Here is a 7,370-nt window from a genome sequence, read left to right on the forward strand (position 1 = left end):
ACTTCAAAGTGTTACCTTTCTTTGCAGCGGTGACATTTAGTCCCAGATGTACGCTCAAACTTGAGCACAGGGGAGTGTCCCCCTGATCACATCTTTGGGTCCCTGGGTTTCTTTTGTAAAGACTGATCTTGTGGTTCTTATTAACTCTAGTAGCTTTAGTTTCTGACCATGACGTTACCTCCAAATTCTAGGGGAAGGGAGTTACCTATTTTGGAATTTAAGCCCTCTGTGAAGTTAACGTAGGAAGCTGTGTAGAAAGCCCTGCTGTAGGGTGCTGCTTTACAGCACTGGACCCTTATGACCTCGGCATCTTTCTCCTTGCCACATCTGCCTGCTAAAGGTAATGGGTTTGCGTCTGTAAATTTATGAATGAGGCGGATGAGCATCAAACCTGTGGCTACTGAACCAAGCCCAGCTAATGGACCTATCGAGGAAATGAACCTACAAACAAATTGTACCTGTAAACTAAACGGTAGGGAAGGGTCAGCTACAGAAGCAATGTATGTATGATTTTAATAATTTAGTTTTCAATAAAAAATAAATATCAGACCCCCTACTCCATTGTTCTGTTTGCAGCCTATGTAAAAATTCATACTGTAAAAACAATCTATTTTGTACGACTCATAGATAAAAAGGAGGCATTTTACTTTTTACTTCATCTCTCTGAGAATACAGTAAGTTAACTCCTACTTGAGATGAATTAGAATATAGAGAAATTGCAATTACAAAATAGTTAACTATCATTAAATTTGGAATTTTCGAAAATTTTTAATTAAAAGCGTAACTTCACAGATAAAGCAATGTTTTATTTGTGTATATTTCTAATGACCTAGTAGTTTTAATTGAAATTCTTTTTATTCACCAGTTTCAATTAAAAAAAATTTCAAAACAACCTTTTTACAATTGTATACTGTACGGCAATGCCTTACAATGAATAACATGCGAGTATTTCAACACTTAAAATCTTCTGTAACATTACTTCTGCTCCACTAGTTTATTCAGTAAAATTCCGATCTATGTTTTTTGAGTTTTGTGGAAAGTTCAAGGCTGTGTGTACCTACACATTTGCAAATGTTTAACTGTAGTTTACTTGCTTGTAAATTTACACATTCCTATACTGATTCATCCACCAAATCCTTACCGATTGTCTGCTGTGCCCTCGTCACTGTTTCTAGATGCTGGCAATACAATATTGAGCAAAACCAGAAATAATGGTCCCTGACTTCATGAAGCTATCAATTTATTGGGAGAGCATGAGATAATCAAATAATTATACGTTTAAAAACTGCGATTGTGATAAGCGCTGTGAAGGAGAGTTTAAAAATGCTGGGAAAATCTGCAACAGCATGTTTGAGGGTTGGGGGGTGTGGGTGGGCAGGAATGGCTGCCCTGAGGAGGTGATCTAAGGATTAATCAGGAGAATGGAGGGAAGGGTGTTACAGGCAGGGAACAGCCTGTGCAAAGGCCAGGCAGGGATCAAAGCAAATATGGAGACTATGGAGACAGAAGGAAGGGACCAGGCGTGAGCTGGGGCTGGGCTGATGGAAGGCAGGCAGATCTTGCTAGGCTCTGCAGGCAACCAGTGTTTTGATATGCAGACCAATAGAAAATAATTGAAACCTTTCTAGGGTTTTAAGTGTGGGTGGGGTGACAGGATCAGATTGGCATTTTGAAAAGATTACTGGCGTCAGTCCAGGCACGGATTAGAGGGCAGGGCAGAATGCGGGGTTTATTGAGATACATGCTTCCTTGAACACGCGCATGCAAACTTGACCTTTTGAAAAAAATGGTTTAAAGGGATTGGAGTTTTCTAGGAAACAACTGGCTTTTATCTTTTAAACCTCTTGTTGTGTTTATTTTGGGGGGCGGGGCAAAAGTCGTCACAATAATTGGAGAAAAAGAATGAACAGTACTCCTTCCCAGAAGTCCTGGGGAAACCATGTCATTTATTATCAAAGTTAACTGCTCCTCCCCCTACCCCAGCCCAAGGAAAATAGTGTTACTGGTTTTTTGGGTTATATATTCGATATAAGTTATATTCTCAATATAAGACAGTACGGAAAGTGTATTAAGAACGTTTTTTAGAAACTGAAATTCTGTTTAAATAATTATTGTCTCCATTCTTGAGATCATCCTCCTAAACCACCTCCCATGCCTGCATTCACATCTGAACTCACGCACACGCCGTGGGGACAATGGCTGTTTTGTTCAGCAACAACGTATAAATGCCAGTGCTCGACAAAGTAGGTGCTCGATAAACATTTAATTGTTTAAATTAATTATTCCAGTAATATATGTTAACATACTGCTTTTCAAACTCAGCAGTAAGCCTCAGACTTACATGATGCCACGTCCACCTTTCCAATGGCTGGCCAAGAATTCACTGTGAGCATAATGCATGTAAATAACCCCACACTGATGAAAGCGCAAGGTTTTCAGGCTTATAAACAGTGCTACAGTGAGCTTCCCTGCACGGACATCTTAGCACTCTGTCTAGGATAAATTCCTAGAACTGCGACTGCTGGGTAAAAAAATACATAACGTTTCATACTTTGACACATACAGCCAGCCTACCGGAAAAGTTATTCCTGTCTACATACCCGATGATATTCATTTTCCAGTATCTGATAGGTTAAAAATTACTGATCCACTGGTGTTTTTATGCACTTTCTCTGATTAGTGGCCAAGTCTGCGCATGTTTTCATGTTTACTAGTCACTCGTATTTCTTATGTTATTTTCTAATACGTGTCCTTTGTACGTTTTTCTTCCACTAGATATGTGTTTGTCTTATTGATTTATAAGAGCCCTTCATGTATTAGTGATGTTAAGCCTTGTCTATCACATAATCTCAAACTTCTTTTTCCTAGTTCACTTTTAAAAACGTATGTTTTTGAAACACGAAAGTTTTATAATTTACATAGTCAATTCTGTCAACCTTTTCCTTCAATCTTTCTGGCTTCTGTATTCTCCTTAGAAGTAGGTATTTCACTTCCCAGTACTATTAAAAAAATACCTCCCTAGTAGTATTTTCTTTTTATACTTTTGAGCATTTCTGAAAGACGACCAGGAGATACTAATAAGACTTTATTAAAATGATCATGCCCTTTGCCTGAAATTCACCCTTTAGAATTTATCCTAAGGAAATAATAGATAGAAAGTTTTAAGTTTCAAGGATATTCACTAAAGAGTTGTTTACAATGGCAAAAAACCCCCCAAAACTTTAAACGATGAGAAGTTCAAAAATGAAAGACTGGTTAAATCAATTATGGAATAACTATACCCATTAAAATACTAAAAAGATTTAATCAGATTAAAACATGTTGATTGCTAAAAGCGCAAATACACTAAGATCCAATTCATAAGCACCAAAAACCAATTCTAGCCAGGCAAAGAAAAAGAAAACTGTGTTTACACAGTAGTGGTTAGTTCTGAGTACTGAAAATAATGGCTGACCTTCCTTCTTTTCATTTGCTCCTTCTGAGCATGTTTGAATAAAAAAGGTTGAAAATTTAGTGCAGGCTACAATTAATTATGCAGCTCTGACGCTGTTAAGCACGTCACGTGTGTTTTGGAAGGTAAGGGCGCCTTAGACTAGAGACTGTTACCCTTATCTTCAACCTTACAAATATAACTTTAACCTCATCCGATAACCAAGTTATAAAAGTGTTTTGAAATGTTCAATTGTAGTATAACAAATAGTGTGAAGATTATTAACCTTTTTATACTTTGGTTCCCTCACCTGTTGAATGAAGATAATACCTATCCTGATTAAACTCACAAGAGGTTGCTTAAACTGTAATTCACTGTATGTTACATAGGGAATGGTGCTAATAATATACTTTTTATGTTCAACTATAAGATCACCGTTGCTTTTTATTTTTTTTGCTTAAACCCCTTTATTGAGGTATGACTGACATACAGAAAGCTATACATATTTATTGTATACAACTTTATGAGTTTGGAGATAAGTATACAGCCGTGAAGCCATCACCACAGTCTATGCCATAAACATACGCATCACCTCCAAAAGCTTCCTACTGCCCACTTCATTATTTCTGTTTCTGAGTCTCACTAGATTCTTCATATAAGTGGTATCGTGAACTATTTTTTTCTTCTGTGTCAGGTTTATTTTACTTAGTAAAATGTCCTCCTGGTTCATACATGCTGTTACAAATGGCAGAATTTCCTTCTTTTTTAGGACTGAATAATAGTCCATTATAATTATCTATCTATCTATCAATCTAATTCTAGTTGCTTTTTAAGGTAAATGTCATGGAAACATTAGCCCAATATCTTTTAAAAGAATATTTTTCACTTAGCTAAGAGGGAAAAAAGAAGAACCAGAAAAAAAGTTGCCTATCAAAATAGGTTGTAAGAGAATAAAAAATATTCAACAAGCATTTACTAACTGCCCAATATGAGCCAGGCTGGGGTTGGGGTAGGGAAGCATAACAGTGAATGAAACAGTCTCTATTCTCAGGTATTTCATTCTGGAGGATGGCACATGACCATCCACAAACAGAACCACAGGCCATAACCTCTAAACCCTGAAGAGGCAGAGTGCCTCTCCCAAGGCAGCAAAGGACAGTCGGGTTTGAACATCGAAGTTCCACAGGAGCAGACACAGGAGCTGCCCCATCACCGAGTTCTGGCGGGCAGCACTGAGGCAGTCAGTCTCCAGCAGTTCACACAGCCCAACCTGAAGTTAGGGAACAAACTGGTCGGGGATGCCCCATTCTCGAGGGGTTCCCCTGGTGAGTGTGAGGGGGAATCCCCATGAATGTGGTAGATGCCCAACAATAAAGATAGGGAGTAGAGGGCAGAACAGCTTCCTGCTCGCTGGCAGAGGACTGGGAGGGGCGGGGGGAATTCTTAAAAACTCCACCTAGAGAATGAGGAGATCCCCTCCTGCCACTCAAAGTTCCCTGGTATGGGGTGTTCTGAGACATCTGTGGTGACTGTCCTCTTGCACTTTGTTTCTGACTCCATTGAGGAAGACAACAGAATATAGATTCACATGCATAGAACGGTAAACATGTAAATACATATACACACACACACACACAAAGATACATACACCACGCTCACACTGTTTGGCTGTTAGGGGTCCAGCAGTCCCAGAATCGAAGTCGTTCATTTGTACCACTGGAATCCAGTGTTGTTTATATTCATAATTAGTCCAGATTAAAACACAATTCCAGACAGAAGACAATGTGGGTTTTACAAAATATAAGGTAAAGATATATGTCTGAGAAAAATTAAGTCCTGACACAATTAATACCACTATGGATTCCAACATTTTTGGTGATTCTAGCGCTACCAGAAAGCAAAAATAATACTACTAGCATAAACGTGTATAGTGCCTATTAGATACTAGGCAAATAAGATGAAAAGGAACAAAGACACGAATTTAACAGTTTTGGAATGAAAACACCCTTTAAAGTTGAAATAAAAATTCTCAAGTTATTTTCACTTCCCATCATCTGAATCCTAGATAAGCAATTAACCCCTCTTTTTATGGAGAAGGCAATGGTAATTAAACTATAATAAATAATGCATTTATTTGCAAAGTGCTGGAATCTTAAAAATGCATTACGGACAAAGCACTGTATTATTATTACGTTCTTCCATATGTTACATGGGAGCACATATTATATACAGCCAAGTAGGCAGAATCCTCTCATTTCTCCAAGGTACAAATTAGGTCAACAACAGAGATTCTATTGCCCTAAACTACCCAACTAGTAAAACGAAGCAGAACAACATTTAAAAGAAAAAAATCACAAACTGTACCAACTATATCAGAATTTCAAGTTGTTGATCACTGGTGACAATATGGATAGGTGACGATATGATCATTACTGGAAAAATAACCCAAAGCCAAAATCTTTGAAACAAAGTGCAGGTTAGCAACATCATTCTTTACATTAAAATTACATTTCATCTACAAGGCAGAACTAACGTTTTTTTGGTTCATATACTGCTCATTTATATGGGTACCAAAATTACAGTGAATTAGGTGAAAGTTACTTTGAATAAATCTGTATAATCAATAGTAGGGTCTGGATGTGCATGCATGTGTATAGTCCACTATAAATATTAGGACAAATGGTATACACAGCACGTCTAGGAAAATCTGGTTTTTAAAGTTAATGTTGAAAAACCTACCATATTCCACATTATATCATTATATATTCAAAGCCGTAAATGCTGTTATTCTAAAAACAGAAGTTTCTTAAGAGAACAGTATCATAAAACCAGAGGGCCTAAAAATTGCAACACGTGCTCTTTATAAAATATGTAACTTCCACTAATATATAATGTAGAACATAAAAGCCTCTAACACTGGTCTATAACTGCAAAGAGTTCATGGATACTTCTCATTTTTTCTATGCACATCCTACTATATGTGAATGTAAAAAACGTACCTTGCCATATAAATACCTTTTCCACTCAATAATTGTCTCGAACATATTTTAGTCCTTGATTAAACTTTTATTTTTTAAAAGAGTAAAAAATCTCTCCACGCTTTGCGAACATTTTTTTTTTTTACCTGAAATCGGTTTGAATAAAAGTAATTTAAGATTTATCTCACACTTAAAAATAGTCCAAACGAGTCTCAACACTTTAGAATTCACTAAACTGAGCACGGTAAAAATTTAACAGTGAGAATCAGGGCTCTCAGTTGGAAAACCTTTTTCTGACAAAGCTGACTATGATTTTGCGTTTAACAGCTCAATCTGTTCTTCCAATCATTCTAAATTCCACATGCAACGTAAACAGTCAGAAACCAGAAGTCTTAACAATCAATTTTGGTCTTTGAACACCCAGCGGCCAGAGCCCCAGACCACGTCCGCGGCGGCAGGCCCCTCCCCGCTCCCGGGGGAACCCTGCCTAATATTTATAACGTTATGACATACTGTAATACTCACAAGGTGGTTGTAGAAGTATAAACACCACTGGCGCTATCTGATTGGCTGCTGGTGATGTAACACCCATGTCAATACTTCCCAGTGAACGCACGTGTTCGACCTTTTATTTAAATTTCCATTTCATCACAGCAATAAGACACTCGGGGCGGTGCGTTTTCTGTGAAACGATCGTCGCCTCGGGCCCGAGGTGCTGCCTGGCACTCGCGGCGCCTCCGCCCGGGTGGCCGTGGCCGCAGGCTCCTCGCGTGAAAGGCGCCGCCCGGGCCAGCCTTTGTGAAGGAACAAAATAAAATAAGTTCACTTCCTCAGGCGTCGCCACCCACCCCCAGCAAATGACACGGCTGGAGCGCAGTTATTTCCAAAGTCCCAGGTGAACTCGTGGCGAGAGAAGGAAAATGAGCGTCCCGGGCGCGGGTAGGTGCGCGCGGGCGGCGGGG

General features: G+C 38.7%; 1 long non-coding RNA gene across 1 annotated transcript in view; it reads right to left on the bottom strand.

Annotated features, from left to right (window-relative positions):
* Nucleotides 1-7,364, bottom strand: part of LOC111729928 — a 47,656-nt gene extending 40,292 nt beyond the window's left edge. The window contains exon 1 of the long non-coding RNA XR_002776462.1: nucleotides 6,934-7,364. This is a non-coding gene — a long non-coding RNA (uncharacterized LOC111729928). The remainder of the gene's footprint in view (nucleotides 1-6,933) is intronic.
* Between the last annotated feature and the right edge of the window lie 6 nt (nucleotides 7,365-7,370).

This window comes from Pteropus vampyrus, unplaced genomic scaffold, assembly GCF_000151845.1.
Source record: "Pteropus vampyrus isolate Shadow unplaced genomic scaffold, Pvam_2.0 Scaffold290, whole genome shotgun sequence".
In the NCBI taxonomy this organism is placed as follows: domain Eukaryota; kingdom Metazoa; phylum Chordata; class Mammalia; order Chiroptera; family Pteropodidae; genus Pteropus; species Pteropus vampyrus.